Raw genomic sequence first — 13,509 nt, forward strand, 5'->3', positions numbered from 1 at the left:
AATAAGTGTTATATTAGAAATAGTCAGAAATACGTGAAGAGTTCAAATACAGTATTTACAAAATATACAATATATACAAAAGGTGGGACAATGGGGCCAAAACACATAGGCCAAGCCCACACTTGACGCCTGTCTCAATACGGAGAGAACACTGCAGGGGCATCAGGTCGAAAACACACAGGCACCTCAGGGGACAGGGAAGGGGGGGTATCTCAGCTGGAAGATGGGACAATGCCACTGCTCCACGAGGTGGCTCCATGCCAGCGATGTCGTGGGGAGTGCAAGGCCACAGCCTCTCAAGTCTCTCAAATGGGTGGTTTGCCCACTGCTTGGTCCTGGGAGTGCAAAGCCACAATCTCTCAAGTGGGTGGTTTTCCCACTGCTGGGTCCTGGGGAGTGCAAAGCCACAGTCTCTCAAGTCTCTCAAGTAGGAGGTTTGCCTACTGCTTGGTCATGGGGAGTGCAAAGCCACAGTCTCTCAAGTGGGTGGCTTCTCCACTGGTTCTGGAGGGGGTTTTGTGCCCAGTCTGCTTCATCCTGCCAAGGACAGGGTGAGTGGACGGCTTTCTCCACTGGTTCTGGAGGGGGCTCTGTGCCCAGTGATGCAGCACTTGGGGGGGGGGGTGCCAGGTCCCTCACCTGGGTGTCAGAGCCATGAGATTTGCAGTAACCAGCATGCATGATAGTCCATGGAGGCAGGGCTACAGTCCATCTGGTGGCGCCTATGGCTGCTTAGTGGTGGTAGTGCCGGTGCTGGTGGGAGTGCCGGTGCTGGTGGGAGTGCTGCCAGTGGTGGGGGGAGGCTCCAGCCCTTCTCCTGCAGCCTCGGATGGCAGCCCACTGGGGCTGCTGACAGTAGTGGTGCCTGGGGTGATGCAGGTGGCGGTGATTGCAGCAGTGCTTGTGGCAGTGCTAGCGGCGGTGCAGGTGGTGGTGCAGGCTGCAGTGCAGTTGGCGGTGCTGGAGGTTCTGCTGGTAGCCACCAGGCCTTCACCTACCGGCTCAGATGGCTGAAGTGCCTTGGCTGGTGTTTTGTGCCCCTTCCTGCCCTTGGTAGATGGTGGTGTCACCTTGAGCCTGGCAGCTGGAATCTTTGAGGTGGACTTGCAGGGTGGTTGTGGCTCCTTCCACTTGCTGGATGTTGTCCCCTTCTTCATCTTACCAAGTGGCGGAATGGTCTTTGCCTTGGCAGGGGTTGGTGGCATACTGGCTGGGCTGACGGGTGACGCCTTTGAGCCTCAGACAGCTGCAGGAACCACAGCGGACGTGGACTGGTGGCTGAGGTGCTGGGCTGGTGTTTGGCCACCCTGGCCCGAGGGGAAGGACGGGGTGTTTCCCAGGAACATTGGGGCGGAAAGAGGGTGAAGGTTTGGGAGTGGAGGAAAAGGGATTGCTTGTAGGAGGTGTCAGTCTGTTGTGTTTGGGTGCAGGTGCATGAGCTGGATGCTGCTGTGAGGTGGATGGCTGTTGGGTGGGTGTGTGCTTGCGTTTGTGTAATTTGGGAGGAGGGGTCACAGACACAGTGGGAGAGGACACAGGGGGCGTGTGCATGGATGGGGTGCCCTCAAGCGCCCATTCAACTCTGGATAGGCCACCGCCAGGATGCAGAACATCAGGTGAGTCAGGGTACGATGGGCAACCCTTCCTCATTGGGAGGCCAGCCCCAGCTGGGCCTCTGCCATCTTCCTTGCCCAGCGGCACAAGTCCTCCCACAATTTGCAGCAGTGGGTGCTCCTCCTGTCAAAGATCCCCAGGGTTAGCACCACCCTGGCGATGGCACGCCAAATACCCTTTTTCTGATGGGTGCTGACCTGCAGGAAAAATTCAGCAGAAAAGGGATTAGTCATACTGTCCAGACCGTCACATTCATGGCCCACCGTACCCCTCCCATCCTCTAACGCACATACTTTGACCACCATACATGCAGACCTCTGCCCAGCACACCTCAGACCCCCACATGCGGCTTACACACAAAGCACTCCATACATTCATGGCCCATGCATCATGCTCACAGTGTACTCAACTGTTTGTCTGGAGGATTGTAGAGTAAAGTGTACTGTGGTAGGACCCCATCCATCAGTCTCTCCAGCTCCTCCGCAGTGAAGGCAGGGGCCCTTTCCCCAGACACATGAGCCATTGTCGCTTCCAGACACAGGTCACAGCAGCACTTGCAGTGTAGGTCCTCTCCTGTTGAAGGTCAGGTAGCAAGTGAGTGAATAGATAGAAAATGGCGGTCACGTCCACGGCGGTGCATACCGAAACTGCCGGAGTACATCGTCATTGACTCCTGGAACCCATAAGGCCCAATAATAACCAATGTAAAGTTGTGTGGTGGTCGTCAACCGCCTACCACAATGGCTCATAACGCCAGCAGAATGACCTTATTTCCACTTGTCCCTCCTCACAGGTCAGGCAGCCATCATTTCAGGGGGGCACAGGCCATGGCACCTAACTGCGTCACAGCAGACATCAGCACATCAACTGACTCTCGGATTCACATACTGGTTCTGTAAATGAAAAGATGCAACCTTATTTCAATAGATGTGTGAATATGACCCTCTGCTCACCATTTTCCCCATAGGCTTCAACCACTGAGGATGAATATGAGATGAAGACATCCTTCAGTATACAGACCCCTTGTGGACCTTGCGACAATGGAGGACAGGTACATTATCCTAACCTACAGACTTGATCAGGCCACAATCCAAGAACTGTGTGCCCAATTGGAGCCAGACCTGTTGTCAGCTATACGCCAGCTCACAGGTATCCCCCCTCTAGTGCAGGTCCTGCCAGTACTCCATTTCCTGGCAAGTGGTTCCTTCCAAACAACAGTGGTCATGGCATCATGGATGTCTCAGCCAATGTTCTCCAACGTGTTGACCAGAGTGTTGTCTACCCTGATGAAACACATGTGCAGATACATCGTATTCCCCCAGGTGGAGCATTTGGCCACAGTGAAGGCTGACTTTATGCAATGGGACACATCCCCAACATCACTGGTGCTATTGATGGTACACATATTGCCTTTGTCCCCCTCCCTCTGGAGAAATGAACAGGTGTTCAGAAATCGAAAGAGCTTTCACTCTCTGAATGTGCAGATGGTATGTTTGGTGGACCAGTACATCTCCCATGTGAATACCAAGAATCCTGGCTCTGTGCATGACGCCTTTATCTTGAGGATTAGCAGCATCCCATATGTGATGGTCCTACTCCAGAGGCACGGAATGTGGCTAATAGGTGAACCCAAGGTCCCCACCCTGTATACGTTGGTGTTTGTGTATGGGGTTGTCCATAAGGTTTGGTGTGTGTCTAACAGTTGTCCCTCGATATTTTCAGGTGACTCTGGTTACCCCAACCTCTCATGGCTACTGACCCCAGTGAGGAATACCAGGACAAGGGCAGAGGAACGTTACAATGAGGCACATGGGCGAACAAGAAGGATAATTGAGAGAACCTTCGGCCTCCTGAAGGCCAGGTCCCGGTGCCTCTATATGACAGGTGGATCCCTGTACTACTCACCCAAGAAGGTGTGCCAGATCATCATTGCATGTTGCATGTTACACAACTGGGCTTTGAGATGCCAGGTGCCTTTTCTGCAGGAGGATGAGCCTGGAGATGGTCTTGTGACAGCGGTGGAGCCTGTGGACAGTGAGGAAGAGGAGGCAGAGGATGAAGAATTGGACAACAGAAGCTCTCTCATACAGCAGTACTTCCAGTGCTACACAGGCAAGACACTGTAGCTTCACTTTACATTTCAGTTTTTTGTTTGACATTGTACATGGCAGCATGATTTCCCTATGTTTATGCCCACTTACTGTACCCTTTGACATCTCTATTTTCAGATCTCTGTGCCCCACTCTGGCTCTTGTGTGTTTACTGCCACCTGCAACAAGTCATACCAATGTATATATAACTATATAAAATTGCAATGTTTTCAGATTGTTGTACTAATACATATTTCAATCAACTGACAGACTCCAGATTTGTATTTGTTCCAAAGGTGTTTATTTAAGTGCTAATAGGTAGAGGGGGATATGCAATGGGCTGGGGTGATGGTGGAGGAAGGTCCAGTTAGAGTCCAGTCTCTTGGTATCACAGGTGCATTGTCCAATCTGGCTTAGGAAGGGGAACAATGGCAAGGTGGACAGGGTGACAGAGTGGGACAGAAGGGTGACAATGAGGAGAGTCTTATTTCATGGAGGGGGTCTTGGCAATGTTCTCTGGCTTCTGCATGGATCGCAGGGACCGTTTGCAGGGTGGTTTTTGTTCTGCATGGGGTGGGGTGCTGGTGGCCTGTTGTTCCAGTGGCGGGGCCTCTTGTCCACTGATGCCAGCGGAGATGGAGGGCTGTTCATCGCTGTGGCTAGTGTCAGGGGCCCATTGTTGTGCCACTGCCTCCCTCATGGTTTTGACCATGTCAGCCAGCACCCCTGCAATGGTGACCAGGCTGGTGTGGATGTGTTTAAGGTCCTCCCTGATCACCAGGTACTGTCCCTCCTGCAGCCACTGGGTCTCCTGCAACTTGCCCAGTATCTGGCCCATGGTCTCCTTTGAATGGTGGTATGCTCCCAGGATCCCTGCAAGTGCCTCATGGAGAGTGGGTTCCCTGGGCCTGTCCTACCCCCGTTGCACAGCAGTCCTCTGAGCTTCCCTGTTGTCCTGTGCCTCTGTCCCATGAACCATGTGCCCACTGACCCCAGGTCCCTGATTTTCTTGGGTTTGTGGGGTTGCCTGGGGTCCCTGTAGTGGTGCACACACTGCTGATTGACGTGGCCTGGGGACAGTGGTATGGGCCCGCTGGGTGGGTGCTGTGCTGTGTTTCCTCAGTGGGTAGGGTCTGTGATGGTATGGGACTGTGGCAGGGTAACCAACTGTTCAGAGGTCCCTGATGGGCCAGGTTGGTCACTGTGGTCCAGGCGTGCAGAGCTGCTGTCATCACTGTGGGCCTCTTCTGTGGGGGGACTGGACATTGGTGGCACCTTGTCTATGGTGACGTTGAGTGGGGGTCCTGTGGGGATTAAATTGCAGTGTTATTGTATCTGTGTTTGCCATCTTGTGCATGGGTGCTTTTGGTGATTTTGTGGGCTAGGTGATTCTCTCTAATGGGCATGCTTTAGTGATGGGTGTCCATACATTGGTGTTGCATGCAGCGCTTGGTATTGGGATGGGTGGGTTGTGATAGTGGGGTATATGTGAGGTGGTGGAGTGATAGGTGTGAGGGTAGGGGTAGGAGTTTGTGATGACATGCAGGTAGGGTGGGGGATATAATAGTAAAGATTTGACTTACCAGAGCCTAGTCCTCCTGCTACTCCTGCAAGGCCCTCACGATGCATTATTGACAAGACTTGCTCCTCCCATGTTGTTAGTTGTTGGGGAGGAGGTGGGGGTCCACCACCAGTCCTCTGCACTGCTACCTGGTGTCTTGCAACCACGGAACGCACCTTCCCCCGTAGGTCGTTCCGCCTCTTCCTGATGTCATCCCTTGTTCTACGGTGCTGCCCCACTGTGTTGACCCTGTCCACGACTCTCCGCCATAGCTCCATCTTCCTTGCAATGGACGTCTGCTGCATCTGTGATCTGAATAGCTGTGGCTCTACCCGGATGATTTCCTCCACCATGACCCTTAGCTCCTCCTCTGAAAACCTGGGGTGTCTTTGGGGTGCCATGGATGTGGTCTGAGTGGTATGTGTTGATGTGTTGTGCTGTGTGCTGTGTGCTGTGCGGTGCGTGGATGGTGTATGGGTGATAGTGTTTTATGGCTCAGATTGAATGGGTGCTGCAGGCTCCTCTCTCTCTCTCTCTCTGTTTGCAATCTTTTTTTTTTCGTTGAAAGGGTTGTTGGTAATGTGGGTGTGTGTTTTATAGTGGTGTGGGGGTGTGGGAGTGGTGTGTGTCTGTGTATCAGGTGTGTCTATTTTGAATTGTCCAATGTGGTGTAGTTTTGTTAGTGTGTGGGAATTTTGAGCGTGGCGGTATGTACCGCCAATGGTTTACCGTGGTTGAAAGACTGCCACAGTCATTCGTGGGTCCTAATACTGTGGGCGTATTGCTGTTGGCTTAACGGTGTGGGTTTTGGTACCACCTTTGGTCTGGCGGACTTGTATGGGTGTCTGTATAGTGGCGGATTTCTCTGTGTGGGTCATAATACCCATAGCGGCATACCGCCGCCGTCACGGTATGTTGGCGGCCGTCAGTATGGCAGTGGGCAGCATTTACCGCCAAAGTTGTAATGAGGGCCTTAATATCAATACATGTGTTGTTGATTACATTTTATGTCACTCCTGGAGTGTCTAATGGCATAGTCAAAGTTATGCATTCTCAATTACTTCCATCTGTGATGCTGCCATAGAAAGACAAAAACCCTAAATTATCTAGCTATCTAAGACACTTTTATAGCATTACAATGCCATGTGTGTGCTCCTGAATGTTCAAACTCAGGCAGCTGGATAAATAAACAAAATAATCACAGCTGCTTTCAGTGCAATCAATTATTTTTGTAGAAACACACAATGTGTGCCCCATCAAAACATGTACTCCAGGCTCCCAACATGTGGGTGGAGCCAAAGCCTCTTTTTAGTGATGTTCACATAATTGTCTGGTGACAACTGAGCTGTGAAGTTAGACCTTTAAAATGACAATAATTGAGAGTCCATGCATGAGCGAGCATATGTTTATGAAGGAACTCACGGAACACGAAAGTAGAGAAAAACATAAAGTCCAAGCCAGGGGAAAGAATCAAGCGATTCAGAAGAGTATCTGGAGAAGTTATGGGATGGGTTAAGGAAGGCAACAACATCAGGTAATCAGTCTCAGATGCTTGCTTTTAGAGTCCCCTGTTGTAATTCATCTTGCTCACTCTTAGTGGTGACCATGCGTCTCACCTTCCTCCTCTCATAACTCATTTAACTTTCTCCCAGATTTTTTCTAAAGCCCTCATACCATGTCAGCCATTCTTGGATACAATAATTATTGCTCTTCATAAAAACTGACACCAAAGTGAGGTAATATTCACCTAACAGTTAGTCTTTGGGGAAACATGCAGCTTTGTGTGCTTAGCACTCCAAAATCCATCCAAACGTTCCAGTATTTACTTGGCTCTTTCCCCTGATAAATATCAGTAGGTTTGATCTGTAGTAGCCAGAGTTTTGCCACATATCAAAAATGTATTATCACACTTGTAGTGAGGTCCATAGAAGTCTCTACACTGCCCATAAAATAAAACAAATGCTTTACATATTTTGCCTTCAAATTTAGTTGTGCAGTTTAAACTAGGCCAAAAGATATGTACAAATGTACACAACTCTATACAAAAACTACCTGTAAAATAAAAGTAGTGTGAAAAAAGAATGTAAATTTCTTTTGACTGAAAGGAAATTCATAATATAGATAGTGTCCTTACTTTTGGTTGTCCAAGAAGAAGCTGATTATATGAAAATATATTAAAGTATTCATTTACATCCTTTTATGTTGAGTTATCATTCACAAGCTAAAATATAATAATACTCCATAGTAGCTACATTTTCAGGAAAGTACATCTTAAATAAAAGTTAGTTGTTCCTTTTGACATGCTAGTGAAAAAACTCAACAAAATAAATTTCACTTTTTAGGTGATTCAGTTATATACATAGGGAATATATAGGGAATTGATGAAAGGTGGTGCCAAGGGTTCAAAATAGCTAAAACCTTCTTCATGGTTTTAAGTCTGGCCTGACCTGACTTTCAAGCTAGAATTAAAAAAATTGCTTTAGTGCATTGCAGGCAATTATTTAATTTACAAATAGAACATAGAAAAGCAAGCAATTTGAAAAAATTGAGATGCAGCAATAAAGAAATTAGGGAATTAAAAATAGACCTGATGATGACAAGCACCAAAATTATATGTCCTTTGACATGAGAGTGGACAGAATAAGGATGTTTTATTGTACATTTGCACCATTTGCCTTGTTGATATTAGCAAATTGTTTAATTTTCGGTTTTAAACTGCCAATTACAGTTTTACACAGTTACATAACTACCTGCATCATTTAGTTTGTATAAAATGGTCTGGTCCGACGTGACTACATCCATTTCATTCCCCTGATGGAAGTAATGAAAGGATAGTAATTCTTTATTGGATCTATCCCACTTAGCCTTTGGTGAAGTGCTGAGTAGCTTTAATCATTGAAATCGGAGATTGAATCATTCCAATCACTGCCTCCAATTGGTAGGGTTTGACTGAATCAAAAGCACTAGAATGGCATGCTTGGGTATGCAGCATCACGGATAAAGATTAGGAATGAAGGCAGAGAGGAGTAGGCATTCTGTTGGATCTCCAAGTGGGTGCTCTACTACCCTAGCTTTGAAGATAAGTCAAGATAGGAAACAGAGGGTGCCCAGGCCTCGATAGGTTAGACATTGAGCCAGACAGACCTTCTGGGAAATCTGAGTAACTTTTGTACTGTGAGATCATTAGTAGTTCTGATTTTTCCAATCCGCTGTCAGTGATGCCTTTGCTATACGAGTATGCTGAAAGTTTAATCTTGCACATGCATTTTCATTTGGACCACCTTGTGCTCACATAGTTTTCCAGAAATTGAAGACATTTAAAAGTGTCTTCATGTCAGATATGGTGGTGACACGGCAAGAGATATGTTAAAACCTGAGGTTATCAATAGAGAAGGGGCCTAAAGTTCTGTCATTCTATTTTGGTTTGTCCTGGATGTGCTGGAAGGACTCGGACCAAGGTGATGGGGATCGCAAAGTGGTCAGTCCATTCCAGTTGTTTGAGAGGTTTGCATCAGGTGGTTAGACAGTGTTGGTTGAGTGCCATGCAGTAACACACTGAATGTGTTGACAAGGCTGTTGAGTGTGTATTTTGTTTTTTTCATGTCTGTTTTGTCTGGGAGGTTGAAGTCAGAGAAGAGGGCATTTTAGGCATATAGGATGCTTGAATTGAAGTCCTTTTTTCTGTCTGAGAGGCAAGCAGTTGAGATGGAAGGTGGCAGACTGAGCTGCATAGAATGGCAAGTGGCATGTCAGGCGTTGAATGTTGCTTGCTTGTGCAGAGATCAAGACCAAGAAGACTGATGGATGATAGCGAAGCATCCTTCTTTCTTATGTGCAAGGTCCACATGCATTTTGCTTGAGTCTGTGGGAACAAGGATGTCTTGCATGTGTGAGGATGGGGTGATTCGAGTTCTGTGATGAAGAGCCAAGCTTGTAGTACGTGATGAGTTCTACAGTGTCAGTAACATGCTTGCATTGAGTATGTGGTGCAGTGTGTGTTCATTAGTCTGAATGTGTGTGGTGGTTACTTGGATGTGTATGAGGTTGGATCAAAGTGTTTTGTGATGGTTCAATGTGAGTGTTTATATGACCTCAGTCTGGATGTGATTGTTGGGATTGATAGTGAAGGGTGATGGGCTAGGGTCATAATGCAATCTTACCTGTTTGTGCTCAAAACGATTTAATAAAAGCAAGGGTTCTGCTCAAAACAGGGAGTACCCTTCTCTGTTGCAGTCCTGAAATGGAAATGCATAGGTGATGGGACAACCTGAGAAGTAGACTAAAGTAGGTGGGAACCAGTGATGCCACTACCTGTAGAGATGGATGAAAAGATGCCACTTCTGGGAGAGATGGATGTTAGCAACTACAGTGATGTCATGTCCTGTACGGATGACAGATAAGGAACAAAGTTTGTGTGTCTGCCTTTTAAGAAAGATGCTTTAAGCAGGAGATAATTTATTTTATAGACTGATACTGGGAAATGCAATGATAAGTCACATCAATAAAACTACTGTAATACTGCCACAATGCAAGCCTCACTGAGGTCCTGTTAAAACACAATTAATTGAGTTACATGACTTCTGTTGAACTTAATGTGGAAGATGAAATGGAGTAACTATGGAGGAGATGGGGAAATTCACAGATAATAATATTTTCATCACTGGAGCCAGTAGCAGCATATTTCCTGCTTGCAGAACACAAAGGACATAGACTCACAGGGTGGAGGAAGTCTACTCTGAAATGTGTTTTTTCTGCACATCTCGTCTTGTGCTAGTTAAATGATTTCTCTGAACTGCTCTGAGCATAAAGGAGGAGAACAAGCAACAGGAGTGCAATGGAAAAACTTCATAGAGAAATACACTAAACAAGCACTTCATATTTATGTATATTGAATATCAAAGCTGAAATCAAAACAGGAAATCAACAATGTTTGTCCCACTAACAGTTTAACTTGAAAAAACATGTACACAGAAAGCATGTTCCTATCTCCCTTTCCAAATATGCTGCTGCTAGTTTCTTCATGTGAAGCAAGTGTGTTTGTTACAAAAATGTAACAACTGAGGAATCTGCCAGTGGATGTGTGGAGTGGCCTTTCTTGGTCATTGAATCTGGTTTAGTGAGGGAAGACCTAGCCAGACCAGAGGCAGTCTCTGTACAGCCAAGTCACAGATAGACACACAAGAGAGCAAACAAGCAGTCACACTCCAATCTGCCCAGTATCTCCCCGAGGTATCCATAGCTGCTACCCAGGGAGAGAATGACCACTGCCTCTGACTGGAAACCAGATAAATAAAAGGGCATGTTACATAGATACCTCTCAGTTCTACAAAACACTGGCAAATGTTAACCAGGTGTAACTTAGAACCTCCAGGGTTTAGTCATTTGAGAACTCAATTACAGCTGTGCTCTTGAAGCTTAACAAAAGAGACTGGCATAGCTTTTTCATTGAGCTCCCATGGCTGTACCACTGATTTTACCTACAGCTGGGATTGGTGTTTTATTACTTAATTCAATTCAATCCCACCCAACTGAGCCAATGAGAAACAGAGGCAAGAAATACATAAGAGAGGGACATAATAGGAGAGTTGTTCTACAGTAGGCAATGCATTACAGGAGAGTGGTACATTATAGGAGATGTACTTTGCAAGAGTCGAAAGGATGCCCTTTAGGGGGCAGTTGCTCAACTGGAGTGTAGGGTATTACAGAAAATGTGTTTTACTGAGCGAGGTGCTTTACTGCAAACAGGTCCATTAGAGGAAAGAGTGAATTTAAGGAGTAGAATTTTTATTTTATTTTTTTTAAATAGAGGTGCATTTCTAAATGGAGTTGTTTACATGGGAGGGATGCTTTACTCAAGAGGGATTATTTATAGCAAAGTTGCTCCACATCTCCTGTGCTTTACAGTAGGTGTATATTACAGGATGAATGTCTTTCAAGTGAGGGCTGTTTTACACAAAAGGGACCATTTACAGGAAAGGTGCTTCACAAGTGTGTGCTTCATAGTTATTTTACTTTATAGGACTGGCATCCATTAGAAGAGAGAGAGATGTTTACAGGAGACAAGTGCTTGATAAATAAAGTGCTTTCCCAAAAAGAGGTGATTTACAGAGAGGGCCTACTTTACACAAGAGAGATCTTTTACAGGAAATGTTCATCAAAGGGTGTGTGATCTACAATGAGTGTAATCTAGAGGAGTGTGATTACAAATGAGATATGCTTATAGGAGATGAGTGCTTTATAAGACAGAGGTACTTTACTAAAGAGATGCACTATTTAGAAGACAGGTGGTTTAAATAGAGTGTGCTTTACAGCAGGTGTACTGTACATAGTGAGGCTGCATTACAGCAGTGGGCAGCACTTGAGAAGAGGGGGGCCATACTACACAGGATCATTTATAGGAGGGACTTGCTTTAGAGAGGAATGCTTTGCTGAACAGTGGTGCTTCAGGGGAGTGATGTTCTTTAGTGAACGGTACATTATAGAAGGTGTGTTTCAGAGGATATATGTGGCTTAGATGACAGAGGTGTTCTACAGGAGACAGGTGCTTTACAGCCAAAAGGTAAATTAGAAGACAAAGGTGTTTTGCCAAAAAGGGAAGCTTTCCCAGTAAAAGGTGCTTTAGAGCACAGATGTGCAGTGAAGAGGTGATGAGTTCTGAAGTAGTCAATGGTATAAAAGGCAAAGTGTTTTAAAAAAGTGAGATTATTTAAATTAAATACTTTTTTTTAAAGGAGGAGGATGTTTTAAAGAGCAGAGTTGCTTTGAAGAAGAGAATAGTGTTTTGAAGAAGTGCTTTAAAAGTGAGACATACTTTGAATGACCAATGGAGTCTTTAAATAAAGTAATTAATGTAACAGATAAGTGTTCATGTTTCACAGCATTGCAAATGAACCTTTAACCCCAAGGTTCAAAAATACATTCAGTGTATCCTAATCCACTTGCCACTGTTTGGTAGCAATGCTACTCTTAATCAGTTTTTGGAATGATCACACATATATTCTCCATTCACCCCCTCACTATTTAGTGTTGGCTCATCCAGCATGCTTTTCTATTGTACATTCTGGAACCTTCTATCCTTAAAAATATGATAGCCTAATGATCTTATTTTAAAGCTGAAGACAGATTACACTTTTACTTTTCATTTGGAAGTTTGATTTTATCATAAGGCATCACAAAGGAAAATACTTTCAAACCCACCTTACAGAGCCTGTTGGAAGACAGAAAGCCAACCTGCTTGGTGAGACTGCATAGGGAGACTATCCTGGCTGCCACCTATGTGGAGGTTTGAGCTGGCCAGGTATCTAGTTAAAATGAGGACTGATACTGAGTAGCTAGAGTGGGCCAATTACAGACACCTGTGTTCTCATCCTTTGCTTAGTCCCATGTGGCACCCAAGATTGAATGTTTTATATTGCATTGTTACCCAATTAGACATCTAGGGGGTCATTATGAGTTTGGGGGGTGGAAAAGGCCACCCGCCAAACTCCTGCAGTCATGTTGTAGGCAGTGAGGCCGTGGGCCCCATTAGAAGTTCCCTGCTAAATCAGCCAGGAACAGCAGACAACATTGATGTCAGCTCATAATGTTGCAATGCGTAGGATGCAACAGCGCCTTTGTGCTTTTCACTGTCTGAAAAGCAGACACTGAAAAGCGCAATGGGGCTGTCCATGAGGGCCTCTTCATTGCCCATGCCAAGTGCATGGGCATTGCAGGGGCACCTACGGGGCACTCTGCACCCCGTCTTTACCAGCTTTTACATGACAGTGCAATGCTGAACCGCCACTGTCATAATGTGGCATTCCAACCACCACCAAAGTGGTCAGACCACCACTTTGGCTGCGGTCAGACTGCCATCACGGCCCTGGTGGTCTGATGACCACCAGGGTCGTAATTAGGCCACTAGTTCCTCATCCACCCTAAATGATATGCAGATACTATTGCTTAGTGGAGGCAATTAAAATACTGTGCACACAACTCGCTTAGTAAACTGAACAAAATATTCTTCCCTAATGGACACCATGGGGGTCATTCCGACCCTGGCGGTCCATGACCGCCAGGGTCGGGGACCGCGGAAGCACCGCCAACAGGTTGGCGGTGCTTCCTGGGCCATTCTGACCGCGGCGGTAAAGCCGCGGTCAGAAAAGGGCAACCGCCAGTTTCCCGCCGGTTTACCCCTGGCCCAGGGAATCCTCCATGGCGGCGCTGCTTGCAGCACCGCCATGGGGATTCCGACCCCCTTCCCGC

Source organism: Pleurodeles waltl, chromosome 5 (genome assembly GCF_031143425.1).
Source record: "Pleurodeles waltl isolate 20211129_DDA chromosome 5, aPleWal1.hap1.20221129, whole genome shotgun sequence".
NCBI classification, from domain to species: Eukaryota; Metazoa; Chordata; class Amphibia; order Caudata; family Salamandridae; genus Pleurodeles; species Pleurodeles waltl.